The sequence below is a fragment of the Acomys minous genome, assembly GCF_964271855.1.
Source record: "Acomys minous genome assembly, chromosome: 17".
Taxonomy (NCBI): domain Eukaryota; kingdom Metazoa; phylum Chordata; class Mammalia; order Rodentia; family Muridae; genus Acomys; species Acomys minous.
In genome coordinates this window covers 65,518,311-65,536,750 of record NC_140500.1, presented here as the reverse complement: position 1 = coordinate 65,536,750, position 18,440 = coordinate 65,518,311, and the positions used below count along the sequence as shown (strand labels likewise).

At 39.2% G+C, this 18,440-nt stretch overlaps 1 protein-coding gene and 1 pseudogene across 3 annotated transcripts in view; both read right to left on the bottom strand.

The window, feature by feature from the left end:
- The window catches only part of CTNNA2 (catenin alpha 2), a 1,110,979-nt gene that overhangs the window by 1,091,109 nt on the left and 1,430 nt on the right, over window positions 1-18,440 (bottom strand). The window lies entirely within an intron of this gene.
- LOC311588514 (high mobility group protein B3-like) overlaps window positions 6,368-18,440 on the bottom strand; it is a 389,002-nt pseudogene continuing 376,929 nt past the window's right edge. The window contains exon 2 of the transcript in view: window positions 6,368-6,995. The product of the transcript in view is annotated as a high mobility group protein B3-like (transcript). The remainder of the gene's footprint in view (window positions 6,996-18,440) is intronic.

The following is an 18,440-nucleotide window of genomic DNA, read 5'->3' as shown; positions in this document are numbered from 1 at the left end:
TGCCCTTTCAGGTGCTGTAAAATTACTATTTTCAAACACACCGACATGCCAGCCATTCATATTTCAGGGATGTTACTGAATTTATATTGAATTCATTGACTGAATTGCTATATATTTATTGGCCCCTGTTTTACATTCTGTGATGTCTGTTTATGTAACACACATTGTAGATATAGATATCGCGTAATTTAGATGTATATAATTTTATAAGCTTTATTATAAGAAAGCTCTTCCATGCTTTAACAACATTCACAGCCATGAATGTAGGATGTAGAAGGGGAAATGCTGTTAGTACAACAAACATAGAAGTAACTCTAAGGTGAAGTATGGTAGAGATGAGGAGCAGCAAAAAGAAAGAGAGAGCATGTGAAGAGAGTGAGCAGGAATACTTGTAAGAGGTCAGGTAGTGAAGCTCCATCAGGCATCCATCCTTGGACCGAAATGTCATGCACAACATCCCACACTGACAGCAGACAAGATGCCAATGAAGATGAAGAAGAGGGAAGTCTTTGGAATAATGATTCAAACTTGGCAGAAAAAAAAAAACGTTCCTTCTTAGGGACTGTGTGGCTATCTTCTCTGCAATATGACCTTGTACCTGAAACTCGAGAGTTTCCTGAACCCTAAAGAACTCAGATCTACTTTGGTAAACACAAAAAGTTATTAAATATTTCCTTCAAAAAAGTGGAAAATATAAAAATTATTAAAAATCAAAATAATTGTATACAGGTACATGAAGATAAAAATGTTACTTATGAATAGAGAGATGGGAAGAAAAGAAAGGGAAAAGGAGAGAGAAGAGAAAGAAGAAGAGAGGGAGAAAGAGAAGCAGAAGGGAGGAAACAGGAGAGAAAGACAAAGGAGGAGAAGCAGGAAGATACATCACATAATAATTTCAAAATTAATATGTTTCTTAGAAGTTTTGGAGCATTTACAAATATGCCATCAAAAGGCAACAAGCTAAAGGAATTTAAAAAGTTCATACATAAAGAAAATCCAAGGGCAACAACAACAAAATCAACTAGTTGAGCAGACAAATGGAAACAATTTTAAAAGATTGACACACATTTCATATACTTTTATGTAAGCATGTAACACATGCTTAATGCACATTTGGAGTGTACTATAGACAAGTTAATGCTCCCTCCTGCTCTCCTGATGTCAGTCAGGTTGAAAAACTCCAATAAAGTTCATCTGCATTTCATGATATTCCTTCAGCATCTCGAGGTACAATAAATCAGTGCCCTATATTTCATTTCTTCTGACCTAGCAGGATGGTAGCATACTGTTAATTTATCCATGAACCCTATCAAAACAAGTGGAAGTGAAATCCAGCAGCTTCCACATCTTCAAGCATATCAAGATGGGCTGGGGTGGCAGTGTTCAACAGGCTCCACTTTAAAATAGCATCCTTCGTTTAGAGGGCTTATTTTTAAAAATATCTGCTAATGTTATTTTAACTATTTACTTCATTGCAAGCCCAATAACACCCCGCTGTTCATGCTTAGGTGTCAATACTTATCTGCCTCACCTAACTCAGACCTGAGGCTCCCGTTTTCCTATAGACCCCGCTGTGTGTTACTGCAGGCATAAAACTAGTGTACAAGGAGATTGTCTCTGTTGCTATGGAAATATCATTTAATTTCCTAATTAGTAAGTATATAAATGCAAAGCCATAGCTTTAGATTATTTCTGAAGTTTGGTGACCAACTCTGTTGTTTGTGTCTGATGACAAGCCCTTCCCCCAGTGTTTTTAATGCTTTTATCCAAAGTAATAATTAAGAGCTTAACCTGCCTTGCATTTAAGTGCCTGTAACTTCATTTGCTTTACAAGGGAGAAATGTGGAAAAAAACAAGGAACATGCACACCATTTATTATTCTCAAGAAAGACATATAAAATCCATCTACAATCCTTTGATGCAACAATGAGTGGTAGGTTTTCTTTAATCATAACTTCCCTCGTGGTGATCACTAATAAAAAGTTTTAATTAGTATATGAAAAGATTTCAGCACTCCAGCTTTATCTAAATAAGAAATAACTCTCATTTTTGTCTAGTGCAAATCTGTGCCTCTGTGTGGAAGGATAGACAGAAATCTAGGAGACTGTTGGGAATTTGGGAAAACTCTGGTAGTGGGGCTTAGTGGAAGGAGGTTATGTCATTGTGGGTTGCCTTTGGAGTTGATAGTGGGACCTGGATGCACCTCTTCCTTTCCTCCCCTTCCTCTTCCTCTTCTTCTCCCCTAGGCCCTAACTTGAAACAGGGTCTCATGTGACCCAGGCTGGCCTGAAGCTCACTATGTAGCTAAGGATAACCTTGAACTTTTCTTGCTGCCTCTGTCTCACAAGTGTTGGGATTACAGGCATGAACATGACATCCACTTCGTGTTTACCATAGGAAAGCATTCTACGAAGTGAACCACGTTTTCAGAACTTCTTCTAATCTTCACGTTTTACTTTCAGGCCACCACGAGGTAAAAGGGCCTAGTGGGTACAAGTAACTCATTATGGACTCCCTGTTTTGAGTACTGACCTTGCTAAACTGTTCCTCTACTTAAAGCAAAGCAAACTCTATGCACCCTATGTCTTGTGAGTTCATGCATCTTGAGAAATGCACAATTTTGAGCTGCTCCCTTCCTGATCCCTCTGCAGTTCAGGACTATAAGGCTTTGAGCTGAGCACCAGGCTGAAGCCATTGTGGAAAACATCTTCACCAATCCAGCAGTCTTTCGTAGTCTCTAAAATCCCTCTCAGCAGAGTCATGTCCCTTCCAGTAACCCAGAGGAGGGGAAGTCAGTTCTTCATGACTTAGAAGTTGAGAGCGATCACTCCACAGGACACTTGGTAGGATAAATTCGGAGCAAAGGTGAGATACCATTGGTGGCCTGTGCTAAGGTGTACCCCTGAGAAATTACACCACCCAACAAATCTAGTGCAAGAGGCTTACCAGAGGAGGGGAGACCAACAGGTCCATCAGAATGGGGACATTAGGGAGAGACAGAGGCAGACAGGGAGACAGAGAGGGAACAGAAGACAGAGAAGAAACACGCACGCGCGCGCGCACACACACACACACACACACACACACACACACACACACACACACAGAGAGAGAGAGAGAGAGAGAAAGAGAGAGAAACAGAGACAGACACAGACAGACACAGACACAGAGAGACAGAAAAAGACAGAGTGGAATGAGGAGAGAGGGCAAAGAACAGAGAAAGTTCTGGGGTAGCTGGTAGGCCATTTTACACGCCTGGTGTGGCAACAGTGATAATGTAAGCTACTGCTAGGTCACTGAGAGCAGGCCAGTGAGATGGCCTGTTTGCTAATAACACTCATTTTCCCTTGGCACAATTCACATGGTCAGTGGACTCCAGGAAGAGTTTAATGGGGACAGGTATCTCCTCTTTTTAAAAGACTTGTTTTTATTTGATGAGTGTGTGTGTGTGTGTGTGTGTGTGTGTGTGTGTGTGTGTGTGTGTGTGTGTGAGCATGAGCACTTTGTGATTTATAGTGTCTTCAGAGGCCAGGAGAGGGCACTAGGTCCTTTGGAGCTGAAGACACAGGACAACACTTTGTTAAGTTAAATGCCTAAATTGCCCTTATGTGGGCCCTGAAAACCAAAAACCAAGTTCTCTGCAAGAACAGCAAGCACTCTCTTAATCATATCTCTCGTACATTCCCTTTCTCTTGATAAACTCTCCCTAATAGTCCTGTAGACAGTATTAGTAAAGTTCCACTGTTTTCTTGGGAGATAAGAGACAAGCTGTTCACAGGAGATAAGGCTTTTGGTTTTCTCTTTTTCTGACAATATATTTTTCACGGACTATCAAACCCATAACAGCTACAGTTTAGCTTAGCAGGCTCCACCTTTAAAACATTCCCCCATACCACTAATCAATGGATGTAGTAAGATGCAGATAGCTAGGAGGAAAACGTTGCTCATCCAAAAACCAGAAAACAAGAGGAAGAGACAGCAAGTGTGATTTCCTACCAGAGAAAAAGCCTTCTAAAGAGGCTGGAAATGGATTGTGGGGCAATTTTTGAGTGCTGCTCTGCCTAATCTCTCCAGTTGCTCCCAGGTCCACACCCCATGACTTCTGTAACCCTAATTCTGCAGACTCCCAGCTTCTGCCTTCAATATCTACTCTGGCATTTCTACCCCTACGTTGTCCAGTTGGATGGGAGAAGTAAGAGACCTCACAGACAGAAGCAAAGAACTGATTTGAGGCTTGCTCTTACTCTCTGGGTTTCCTTTTCTTAGCTTGTCTGAGTGAAAATAATAATAGCATTTCTCTTTTGGCAGGGTTTTTGTTTTCATTGTTGACTCCCTGGACTTCAATAACAAATTTCCATACAGGCTTCCATTCCTGCCTTCCCATCGTTTGTTTCAGCTTTTCTTTGCCTCACATTCCGTTACAGTGGGCATTCCTGAGGGGCAGAGCCGAGCTCCGCACCAAGCTTCCCGCCACCCTCAGGGCCCTTCATCTTTTTCCATAATTCTAATTATCACCTCTGTCTCTGATCCAAGATTTCAACTTTGAATACCAGCGACAGAGAAATCCAGGCCCCATTCACAAGTTTCTAATGAAGAATAGCTCAGGAAATGCTGTGGGCCCTGCAAATTCAGCAACATCAAATCCGTACACCAGCTTCCTTCCCCAATCTGCTTCAAACAGGAGGCATTGGATGGACTTCAGCTGCCCTCGTCCTGGCTTTGCTCTCAACCTCTTACATCTTCATGGTCCCGAAGAGCCCTCGCTCATTTTCTCAGTCACAGCTATTTTTCTCTGTCCCTCCTGTCTCCTTACCAGGGCCCCTCAAAAAGCTCTTGCAATTACTTCATTTTCCTGGTCCTCAAATTTCTATTTTACTTCTGGTAGATGTTCTCTGTATAAGACATTACAATATATACTACAATCATCTTATTTTTCATTTGGGTATTTTATTATTATAACAACACTTTATATATTGAAGGAATTGCTTCTATTTGTACAGTTTGCACATATTTTTTCAGTTTATAGGCTGTCTTTCAGCTTTCCTGATGGTGGCTTTGATGCACCAAAGGTTTTAACCTACTATAGAGTCCAATTTATGTAGTATATTAACTTATTACTGCTAAGAATGTACTTCCTGGCTTAAGACTCATAAGAATGACACCTATGCTTTCTCTAAGTGTTTTAGATTTAGCTATTACATTTAGGTACATTTAAGATACATTTTCAATTAATTTTCTAAGTGAGGTGAAGTGAATAGTTTAAATTAACTTCTTTTCAAATGGACATTCACTGCCTCATTTATTCCAAACACTTTCCCTATTTTCATTACATGTACTTACATATTGTGGACATATGAACATGTGCCACAGCACACATGTGGAACTCAGTGAATAATTCATTGAAGTTGGTTCTCTTCTCTCATGACATGGTTTTGAGTGTTGAACTCCAGTCATCAAAATTGCAAGGGCCTTTATTTGCCGAGTCATGTTGGCCAACCCCTCAAAGACTATTCTTTTGCCCACTGAATTAGCTTGTTACCCATCCTGAACAATCAATTGACTTCAAATATATGGGTTCATGTCTGGATGTGCACTTTTATTCTGAGGATCTCTATGTCAGTCTTATTCCACAAACATATAGTCTCTAACACTATGGTTCTGCAGTAAGTTTGAGAACTGCTATGTGTACATCTTACAATTTTGTTCTTTTTTAAGATTTAATTTCCGTATGTTTGTGTAACAAATGAATTTTAAGGAGAACATAACAGTTTCTTTTTTAAAAAGCTAGTAATTAGAAGCAATAGCATTGGCTCTGTGGATCAATTTGTCTCCTTATGATGTTTTTTTCCACGTGTGAATACTGATGTATTTCCCTTTACTTAGGTTTTTGTTCACTTCCTTCAATAATGTTTTGTGGTTTTCAAGAAGAAAAGATGTCTATAACTTTATGCTATTAAATGTTTACTTTATCAAGAAAACAATATGTTATAAAGAGTAGCCTTGTACTACTCTGGTAGCCAATAAAATGCTTAATTATGAGGTATGATTACACTTTTTATATGTAACATTTTAAACTCACATTCAAAAAATGAATATTTATTTCACTAACTTATCCTTACTGAGAATAATTCACAACCTATGAAGAGCTATATTACATTCCAACAAGCCTCGATTTCAAGGGTTAGCTATTCATAAAAGCAACAGCACAAGAAACTATCTATACAAAGTCTGATGCCTGATGTCTAATGCCATGCAGACAACCATGAAAGCTCCCTGAAATAAATAGCTCTCTCTCAAGTTATTCAAACAATATAAAACAGAAATCATCTATAGGCTGAAAGATTTGTTCTTAATTATAATGTTAGTATTACTTGAATTCATCCTTCTTGCTATAATTCTTTTTCAAAAATAAAACTTCTAAAGTTAACATTTATAAAACTAGTGATCCAGCATCCCTAAAGATATTTTGTGGCTTCATGAATTGTGCCTTGACATTTGCTCCTGATTTCACTTTCACATTCAGCATTCTACAAAGAAAAATATTTGCTTTTTAATCCAAAAAAATGAGATCTAACTAAACCATGGGACTGATAGGGTCTGAACAGGGATGGCTTCACTAAGAATAAATACTGCCTTAGTTATGGTTCTATTATTGTGCTGAAACATTGTGCCCAACAGCAACATGGTAAAGAAAGGGTTTATTTCGTTCACACTTCCATATGCCAGTTCATGACTACAATTACTTAGGGCAAGAACTAAAACAGGGCATGAACCTGGAGGCAGGAACTGGTGTGGAAGACATGGAGGAGTGCTGCTTTACTGGCTTGCTCCTCATGGCTTGCTCAACCTTCTTCTTCTTCTTCTTCTTCTTCTTCTTCTTCTTCTTCTTCTTCTTCTTCTTCTTCTTCTTCTTCTTCTTCTTCTTCTTCTTCTTCTTCTTCTTCTTCTTCTTCTTCTTCTTCTTCTTCTTCTTCTTCTTCTTCTTCTTCTTCTCTCTCTCTCTCTCTCTCTCTCTCTCTCTCTCTCTCTCTCTCTCTCTCTCTCTCTCTCTCTCTCTCTCTCTCTCTCTCTCTCTCTCTAATTGATTTATTTACTTCATACCCCAACTGCAGCTTCCCTTCTCTCCTTTCCTCTCAATTCCTTCCTCCCCTCCTCCCCTTCCATCCAATCTACCCCTCCTCCACTTCTCCTAGGTCCTCCCTATACATGCTCTCTGTCAACCTTCTTTCTCACAGAAGCCATCCCAGGGATGACACTACCTACTATGAGCTGGGCCCTCCCACATCAATCACTAACTAAGAAAATCCCCTACATCTTGTCCTAAAGCCCAAACATATAAAGGCATTTCCTCAATCCCTCCTCTCAGATGACTTTAGTAAAACAAGCCAGGATAAATATGGACTGGAAATGTAGGTCAGTGTTGGGGCCCCAAGTTTGACTTATACCACTAAAGAGGAGGAAGGAAAGAGGAGAGAGGAAATGATAAAACATTAGCAATATTTATACATAAAATCTAAACCAGATGAATAATTACATTTTAAAGCAATGAGTCCATTTTCTCAATTAGCATAATCAGTAAAAGTTTTTTATTCAATGTAAGCATCTGGGGGCTGGAGAGACGGCTCGGTAAAGAGCACCTGTTGCTCTTGCACAGGACCGACACTTGGCTCCCAGAAATCATGTCAGATGCTTCACAACTGTCTGTGACTCCAGCTCCAAGGGATTCAACATCCTCCTCTAGCCTTGACTCACATGCATATACCCATACATAATACTTGCATATACACATAATTAAAATGAATCTTCTAAAAGTTTTGTGCTAGAAAAGTATAAGAATTATAGTAAAGTCAACTTTTCTTCCCAAGCTTGAAAAATATAGTCTTTAGACAAAAAAAAATGTAAATCCTGGCCAAGAAATTGAGCAACAAACGCTTCCTATGAATCAGCTGGCTAATGTGTTAATACTTGCACATTTTTGAAAACTAGTGCTAGATGCAATGAAAGCGCTGTCCTTCCAAACAGTGTTAGTACGCAAATGACTAAATAAGACACCAGATAGCCAAAGAATACAGTTATTTTATGGTTTTTATAGCGTAATATATAAAACATTTCAAAATGATGCAGATCATTGTTCAGTCAACTGGATAGCAATTCAGAAAGATACCTTCAGACTCCTGGGAGCTACATATCAACCATCCTCCATAAAATATTCAAAGAAGTCTAGAAAATTGCCAATTCAGCATTTACAAAAGAGTATACAGATTTCATATGTACAATATGTCTCATCCAAAAAGGAGTTAATAAGCACAAAGATATGTATATTAATGTTGTTGTGAGGTACTGTGTTCCCAACACATATCTAAAATCATGTTTTAAGTTAATGTTTGGATCTTACATTTAAGATATAAGGAGTACCTAATTTACACCAAATCCATGATAAGAATATTTTAAAGTTAAAATTAGCAGAAACTATATGAAATGCATGTTTATTTTTCATCTGTTAATGTGTATTTAATCTTTGGCCTATTATCTCATTTTTACTATTATTATAAGTATTATCAATTTTTACTAGAGTTGAGGCTACAGCCTCTTGAACAATGGGCAAGTATTCTCTATCACTGCATATTATATCCACACTTAATTTCTTAAATTGGACAAATTGGTAAGAAAAAATGTGAGATGGACAAATTTCTTGAAACACAAAAGTATTTCAACAAGGTGAGTCAGTACTGAACCATGTATGAAAACCAAGAGGCATGATCTTTTCATCAGCAAGGAGTCAGTAGGAACTATAGAGTAAAACTTCCGTATTCTCACAGTAAAATCAGAGCAGTAAGACACAAGGTGGCAATGAACAGCACACAATGAGGAGGATCTCTGTCTGTGAAGAAAGCTCTTCGTGATCTTAAAAGGAACAGGAACAAAAACTGAGAACTAATGAGACTCTAACAACAATTCGTGATCACTGCTCCCCCAAAATTACGTTCATGACCCAATGAGTGTTAAAACACCAAGAATGCTGGTTCTGAAAATTAGTAACAGTTGGACCACAGTAGTCTGCTTTTTAAAAGGGGTATAAAAGTAAATATGAAGATTTAGAGAAAGAAAACTACTGGATCTCACAACACACTCTACACTCCAGAGACTCGGTCATGACTTCGGAATGATCACAAAGCCCTTTAGCTAGAGAATATAAAGAAGTCGCACAAACTGAATTTATGTAAATGGCTCAACCGAAAACCACAGGTACCATTTGCTGCAGAAACAGCCATCAGGCTACTACACAGCAAATGATCAGACTCTCTGAAAATCACAGGAGAAAAGAAAATCAAATAGAAGATATCTATCCCTCCCGTGTCTTTACTAGTAAACTTTTCTATGTGCACGATTATCTTGTATTTGCTGGGAGGTGTGGAATCTGGCATTTTCATCAGCACAGGTGGAACAGAATTTATATACTGTTTTAAGAGAAACCTGGCACTAACTACCAAAGTAAAAAGTGCACACACTTCCTGAACTAGCAGTTGTACTTGGCAACATTAAAACAAAAGGCGCTGGTCCATGTGGAAAGTAAAAGTGTATAAAGATGTTTCTTACAGCCTTGCCTGAAATAGCAAAACAGCAGAGCAAACTGTCTACAGAAACACAAAGACTTGAACCCACGGAAGACCCACACTGTACAGCAAATGGTAATGTTGAAAAGTAATGACAGAGACAACAGACATGAAGATAGTGATACTTTCCACTTAAAATTTTCTTTCTCGTGTGTGTGTGTGTGTGTGTGTGTGTGTGTGTGTGTGTGTGTACTGAATGTTTGCATAGCACAACATGGATACAATGTACTTGGAGGCCAGAAGAGGGTGTCAGACTTCTGGAACTGGGGTTACAGGTCTTTATAAGCCACTTGATGATGGTGCTGGGACTTGAGTTATGAACTTCTGGATGCACAGTGTGGCACAAAGTAAAGGACACAAAGCAAGACTTTGTGTATGTTTGTGCATGCACATGTGTGTGCGCACTTTTGTGTGTGTGTGTGTGTGTGTGTGTGTGTGTGTGTCCTTGAGGGTTTGCAAATCTTGTAATAAACATTCAACATAGACGTTGGCTACCTAGTAGACAGGTGTTTCTGGCATGGGTCCCTAAAGTCAATTTGTTGCCCATGACATAGAGCATACTAGAAGGCAAAGCATATCAGGCATTTTATATCCATATATATTCAAAATTATCCCAAAATATGTGGAATTTTTAATATGCCAGATAATTCTTAAGTACATTTAGGTTCAAAAGGAGATACAAAATGAAACAATCTAAGTGGTGTTTTAAAGAGATCTCACTTTAAGATGAATTGGAATATACTTATGGTCCGGGGTGACTAAAAATTTACCAAATATTCAGTGGGTGGCTACTTGTACTACAAATTTGTTTTGTTTTGTATTTTTCATGGAGTTTTCCTTTTTTTTCTGGACAGTAGGTAGTATTTCTGTGACAGTATCAAAGATAAAACTTGTTGTTGAAAGAATGTATCTCTTGTTTCATTCTTGAGATACCTCCATGTATACAATGTGTCAACATTGCTCCCTTCCCAGCCTGCCTCCATCCTAGGTCTCCCTGTTCATCTGTTTTCTCAGCAGATGTCAATCAGTGCCTTAGCCTTTGTCTCCTGGATGCTGTTTTCCTATCTCTCCCACTGTTACTCACTGAGCCTTCACTCTGCTGGAACAGCTCTGCCCCAGTCCCCAGACCAAGGCTGGGCTGAAGGAATGTCAGGTCACCTTCTTTCTGCACTCTTATTGCAGGAGCTGAGTTTTTCTTCAGGTAAAGCTTGAATTTCTGAGCCATGCCACTACAGTGTTAAAAAAAGAATACCACATACTCTAGAGTGTAGCATTAGGCTGCTCGGGTGGGTATTTTGTATCTGTATGTGGACTGTCAATTTGTGCAATCAAAAACCATGCCTTACTCTTGTATGGATCCTGAGATGATCTTCTTCACACACACACACACATACACACACACACACACACACACACAGACACACACACACAGACACACACCTTATATTAAATTCTTTGATGAATGACTGATTTATTTGAACCAAAGCCTGTAGAATTTGTCCAAAGTTGGGGAAGGTTCAGAGACTTAAGTAAGGGACTAAAATAGAAAAACATTAAAAGAAAAACCAAAAACAAAAAACAAAAAACAACCAAAAAAAAAAAAACCCAGAAGCTATAGTTTCTAACCATGAAAAATATCTTAGAAAAGAGTTCAAGAATAATTACTGTTTTGGCTTCACCTTGAACAAGCAAAACGTGTAAACCTTCTTGCCTGAGGTCCTGATTTCACAGATGGGCAAACTGCAATCAAGCTTGCTTGCCTGGATCCCAGACTATTGCCAACACTCACTTTCACCTCCTGTCCCAGCCCTGTGCATCTTGCTTGCTTCACACTACTTGACACTGTTTGTGTGATTGCCCACTTCCAACTGTCTCTTTGAGTCTGAAGTCCCTTCCTTCCCAGCTCAGGTGTTGGGCTGGGTTTTGAGTCCCTTATTCTTGTTCCAGAGTACCCTCTGATACCCATTTTTTCCCACATGCCCAAAATAACAAGCTGCCCCGGAACACACACGAGACCTTTTGTTTCAGGCTCCTGTCACAGCAGCCTGGCTCACTTTCACCAAACAGCGAGGCTCACTAATCCATTCTCCCCCTCTTATCAGTCCTTCCATTGGCTCTGCCCAGTGCTGAGCCGTCAGAGCATGCTGCAGGATGGCTTCTGGGAGAAGTTCCCTCATTGAGAGGATACTGCTTACGGTCTTCTAGAAACTGGAGCAGATGTCATAGTAATGGGTGTGCATGACGTCAACTGGATAGTGAGGCCAGAGCTCAGCCAGAAAGTAAGAGTTGAACACGGCTCTATACCTAAGAGCCACCTCACTGATATCTGGCCATTTTCATGAGCCTTTTCAAGTGCCTTTCTTTCCCTCTGGGAACAGGTTATACATTACTGCTTTTCAAAGTGTATTAGTGAACTCATACCCACATCATAACCACAACCACGACCACCACCACCACCACCACCACCACCATCATCTTTGTTAACTTTTTCAAAGAAATAACTTCAGACAGGGATTGGACAGAGTTTGGAGTTGTTTTAATTGAAAGATTCTGTGAGTAAAGCTGTCACAAGTTTGTAAATGAAAGTTTCTACATGCTTTTTATTCTTCTCAGTCATGTAATAAAAGCATTTTTTTTATGTAAGGGAACTGTCAAACTGTTTTCCAAAGCATCACATTGTCACCAATCATGTGCAAGTGTTATATAAAGTTGCTCCATATTCTCTCTTAAACATGGTATTGTTAATATTCATAATTTAGAAGTGTCATGATTAATGTGACTAATGTCATGACATTATATTGGTTTTTTAAGGTTTAATTTTGTTTTCAATTACATACAAATGCATGTGTTTATATGTGGGTATGTGGACATGAGTGCAGGGACCCTGTAGAAGGCAGAAGCCTCAGAGGCCCTGGAGCTGGAGTTAACAGGCAGTTGGGTCCTCTGCAAGAGTAGCTTGTGCTTTTTGTTTTGTTTTGTTTTAATTTCATTATTTGTGTGAGTAAAGGAAGTAAACACCTGCCCTGTAAACATGGCTCAGTGGCTAAGGCATGTTTTGTACAGCCCCGAGAAGCTGAGTCCTTGCCCCCAACACTCATATAAGTGCTTGGCTCAGCACTCCGGAGTAAGCAACAGGAGGTTTCCTTGTGCAAGCTGGATTATCACAAGTTGGTGAGTTTGGGGATCAACAAGTGACTCTGTTTCAATACTTAAAGTTGAACGGGATCTAAGAACACATATAATATCAACTTCTGATCTCTACACATAGGTGTAGTGTATGCACATGTGTGCAAACAGGTATGCCCACAGATACAAACACATGAAAAAATTAAATACCATTCTGGGCCCTTTGTTAACTTTTATTTTTAAAGATGTATTTATTTAATGTATATGAATGCTGTGCCTACATGTACACCTGCAGGCCAGAAGAAGGCCTCAGATCCCTACACAGATGGTTGTGAGCCACCACGTGGTTGCTGGGAATTGAACTCAGGACCTTTGGGAAAGCAGCCAGTGCTCTTAACCTCTAAGCCACCTCTCCAGCCCCTTGTAAGTCTTCTTATGTAAAGCACGTCTTTAGATAGTTAATTAACTTTTCCCATCAGATCTTTGTCTTCTTATTAAGGAGTCAGCACTCTATCTGTCGTCTTCATACAGCCCCCTCTCATGTACAAAAGAGAAAGAAATATGTAGATCTAAAGTAGCCTGTGTGTCTTGCAGGAGAAAAATGTTGCTTTTAAATTTTGATAATATTAAGATAGCTTCAAATTTCACAATTAGTGCTCCTTAGGCATAAAAAAAAATTCTTTGCCTAGATCAAAAATTACAAACACACACACACACACACACACACACACACACACACACACACACACACACACCTGGCATATATATGCAGATATAGAAAGGTAATTTTTATTATATATTTTGATTAAAAACATTTAAAACATGGGTCCTACTATCATGGCTGCAAAAATATAAGAACCCCCTAACTGAACAGCAGTTATAAATTTATAGAGCAATAGACAAAATTAGTCCATTTTATGTCATCATTACGCAATCTTCCCATTTGTTAACTAGCTTTAGCTGATAGGGAAAACACTTATGCTTCACACATGACAATTCCTTTTGTCAATACAGATGAAAATAATGATGTAAGAACTGTGTTTATGGATCAAGCCTTCAAATCAAAAGGAGCAATTAATATCCCTTTTCATAGTAAAGACCTGCAATATTAAGTGTTACAAAATGAGACTATCACTTTCTGTTGTTATAACATGCCCTAAGCAATAATTTTAAGGAGGTGTAAAATGCATATTTGTGGCTGTGTTCAAAATTATGTTAAAGGCAAAAATCACACCAGAAAATTGAAAATACCCAACATATTTGTTTTTCAAAATCGTCTGTTGCTTTTTTTTTTTTAAGGAAAAAGCAAGTAGGAATGACACTATTGATATATTTTATTTAGACGGTGGAATCTTTCAAGAATGTGAATACAAAGAATGAATTTCAAGTAGAAAATAAGAACACCATATACCTAAACAAGTCACTCATGTCACCTCCTCTAAGATTCAGAACACTGGGACATGGGTCCTCTCCATGCATGGCCCTTGTTTGGTGCATCAGTCTCTGAAAGCCACCCTGGGCCCAGAATTGTTGACTCTGCTGATCTTCTTGTGGAGCTCCTGACCTCTCTGGGTCATTCTATGCCCTACTCTTCTGTAAGACTCCCAGCCCTCTGCCCAAAGTTTGGCTGTAAGTCTCAGCATCTGCTTCAATCCCCCTCCTGGATGGAGTCTTTCAGGAGGCATCTACGGTAGGCTCCTGTCCTGTTCCCTCTCTTCAACTGCTTCCAGCTTCCAGTGTCTATTCTACTTGCCCTTCTGAATGAGAAGTAAGCATCCTTCCTAGGGTGCCAGCTCAGATGTAGCCTATAAGTAGCTCAGTCTCCTTGTGGGTCCCTTAATAAGGGGGAAGAGGGGCTGACTAAGAGTCATGAACTCTGTTGAATGCTCTTTGATCACTTCTCCCTGGCAGGGCTGCCTTTGCAGGCAGTCCTGATGAAACTTGATAGGCTGTGGCCAGTTGGTAGGGGAGGAAGGCTCCCCCTCTCTGAAGACTAGGGAATGGGGCCAGGAGGGAAGGAGGAGGGAGAGTGGGACATAGAGATGAGGGCTATGATCAGGATATAAAGTGAATCATTTTTTTTAAAGATGGAAAATGTAAGCACATAAATCATTTTTCATCCAATCCTGTGCACTCTTTAAATTTGCTTCATCTGCCATTAAAAATCAAGTATGATGTCAAAAAAAAAAAAAACCACTCAGAACACCATGGAGGGGAGAGTCAGCAGTGTAGAGAAGTGTATAGAGCTAGAAGACAGGGCAGACTGTGAAATGCCACTCTTTAGAATCTATACAGCCATTATCACCATTAAGTCACATCTATAGTTACCTGCACTGAGCTTAAAACAGGACCTGCCTCATCAACAATCAACCAAGGAAGGCAGAGGGCCCACTTACCCTTTACCTGCTGAGCCAAATAGGTCCTATGGATCCTTCCAGGCCCACTGCCACATGCGCACAAAGGGAGGACAGGTGTGGTAAGGAGCTCTGGGTGACAGTGTGACTGACATGTGTGAACATGTAAAATAATGATGAGGATAAACATTATTAAACATTCCAGTTTATATATTCTATTCAATTTTTGAAATATACACTTGCTTATTACTAATATAACTTAAGATATGATTAACTCTGTATTATAATAACTATGAAGACAAATATAAGAAGAGCTTTTTACTACTAGGAGGAAAGCAATGAAGTTGTGTTGTGCATCCATTAAAAACAGAGTAAATATAAACACTACAAGTACTGCTACTCTGAACGTTCTTGCAGAGAGAGAGAGAGAGAGAGAACTTCCTGGAAATCTATTTTTCAGAACAAGGAATTCAGTTCCTATCACTTCCACTGTCAGATGGAAAAATTCCACAAGATAGTTTTTGAGCCTCAACTAAACTTGAGGGTTGACGAACAGATGTTGTCTATGAACATCTGGCCCTTCATCTTGTACAGACATCTAACCTGATGAGGCCAAGTTCCAGACAGATCCTCTTGTTGTCATCACATATTAATATACCAATAAGACATCTAAAAAAGTAATATCTTTGCATCCCCATGAAAGGGAAAATTAGTAATTAGGTAATGTCATGAGTAAAACATAAAGCTCCAAGAAATATAATTACTTCAGGGAGTTCTGGTTTTGTATATGTTAAATAAAACATCTTGGCAGAGATATTGTGCTGGAACACCCATGGGTAAGGAAAAGCAAGAGGAGGTGTGAGAATGGCAGAATGAAGCCATTATTGTCTAGCAGAAGTCAAGTGTTCCCTCTGTCTCACAGTTTAAAGAAAAACCATAAAAAGAATATTCTGAGTCTACTTGGGGCACAGACTTTGGATTCTGTGTCTTATGATAGGATGGAATATTAGACGTGATAAGACATGGGAATAAAATTAAAACCAGATACTTGGTAACTGGATCTTCAGTGAGAAAGTGGATCCCAAAGTGCAATCCGTTGACTTGTCTCAGGTGGTAGAACGTTTACTGTGATGATATTGTTAACACCTTTGAAAGTGCCCTCAAGTTTAACTAATTAATAATTCAGAAAATAAATAGTTTTGTTGTTGTGTCTCCCATCATACCATCTTCCTCCTCCATCTCTGCTTCGACTCCAGCTGTGATACCCATACTATTTGACATTTTCTCTGGGATTTCCATATAAGCCTGGGTGCTCCTATGAAATAAAACACTTTTCCTACTCACAGAGACACCTGCCCTCTTCAAAACTACAGTCAGATCTCTCTTCCACCGTAGAGGTGCATAATTTTATATACTGTGTTGGAATGCTTTAAAATCTGTACTCCTAATTAAAATAATGCTAGTGCAAAACATACTCCACTCCAAGTTTTATACTAAACACACTTAATCTCTAAGCAAACTCCACAAATCATAATCTCATATCATTGATGAAGCAAGTTTCTTAAATAGCAGGTAAAGGACACAGTGCTCTTAAGCAAGAGAAGCTGAGTTCACTTTGGAAGCTTCCTACAAAGATCTCGCTTTTTGCAGCTGTGAGACTGAACCTCACGCGAATACCTTTTATCTTCAACTAACCTACAAGCTGAAGCCAAAGACAGTGGGTTTTTTTCTTCTTTCCACTTCTTTCGATGGTTCACACAACTCAGAATTAACTTGCATGTGTGTTAAGAGATTGAAGGGAAGAAGGCGTAGAAAATATATGCTGAATGAATACTTCCTGGGAATCCATAGCATGCTCTATGAGGCCTTTATTTTTATTTTAAAGGCCCATGCAATTATAGACAGATGCTTCTGGAAATAAAATTTTTGAGAAGTCAGTACATGTATGCAAATGTGTTTGTTAGTTAGGGTAGCAAGCTGCTTTTTTGTTGTTTGTGTTCTGTTTTGAGGGTGCTGTGGAACAGGCCAGGGGCCTGGATCATGCTGGGCTAGTGAACTAACACTGAGCTATGTCCCAGCTACATTAGATTGCCTTTTTATGCATCAATTCCATTTTCTAGTTCATATTTTATTCATTTCACTCATCTACTCTCCTAAGATATTGTCATAAACAAAATATTTCATTTTCTATCTCTTTAATAACTCCACTCTGCTTTCACAATATTGATGAATATTTATAAACAAGAGTCAGATAAAATGTGCCTTTCTTTCCATAGTGAAGACTGTATTCTTATCAGAGCTACTCCCTCATCGTCCTGAGCTGAAAAACTGCAACATGGAAAAAGCTGAAGGGGGACTGCTCCTCCCACACTCAGAACTCCACAAGCAAGTGCAGTCGGTTGGCAGGCAGTACGGCATTTGAGAGTAAGTTAGAACAAAGCAAACTTATTATCCCCACATTTGATTGCCATGAAAGCCTTTCACTGGCTAAAACTTAGGATAAGGGAAGAAACAGCAACAGAAAAAAAAAAAACGCCACACCTGTGTGAGATTCACTGTCAACTAGTATAAGCATTCAAACATGTACACGGTTGGCCACAATTCTACCTGGAGACATTAGTAACTGATGCTTCAGCTGGGCTGCTGCTACACGCAGGATAAGCCTGCCAAGCCATGAAAGAAGCTGCACGCCTCCGGGCGAAGGTGAAGGGGGAGGCCTCTCTTGTTTCCTAATGTCACACACTTCACAATCGCTAATCCACATGGCCGTCAGTATCAGCTAGTAGTAAGGTCTGCACTCTCTCACTTAAGAAGGTAATTCTTTTCATCTCAATTCCTACTCCACAGTCACATAAAATGCAAAAGTGCCTATTACACCACTGGTATGGCATCAAAATCTCAATAAGAGGAATAAATCCATGACTTGCTCTGTACTATAGTTATTGACTGGCAACTTCAGTGAGCCAGGTTTGGACCCTTTGCACATACCTACTTATACATAAAAAGTATACATACTGGAGAAGCTGTTAATGTTCCGAAGAATTTCAATGGGACAAAATATAGGTCTTTAATTTTTAGTTTGTTTTTATGAACACAATTAGACCTACTGATACGGTATACTGAACCACCATTGCTGTCCCACTATGTATAAGTAAATCTTTTAGAAACAAAATTTGCAAACAGGAAAACTACCACATCATCCTTGATATAGACTGAATTAGGCTGTGGTGAAGCTAAAGACAGCAATGTCAAATACAGGATTCAGTGCAAGTAACTGAGGCAAAATTGACTGAAAATTTCAAATTCAAGAATAATCCCCTCAGAGGTAATTCAACTTTTTCATGAG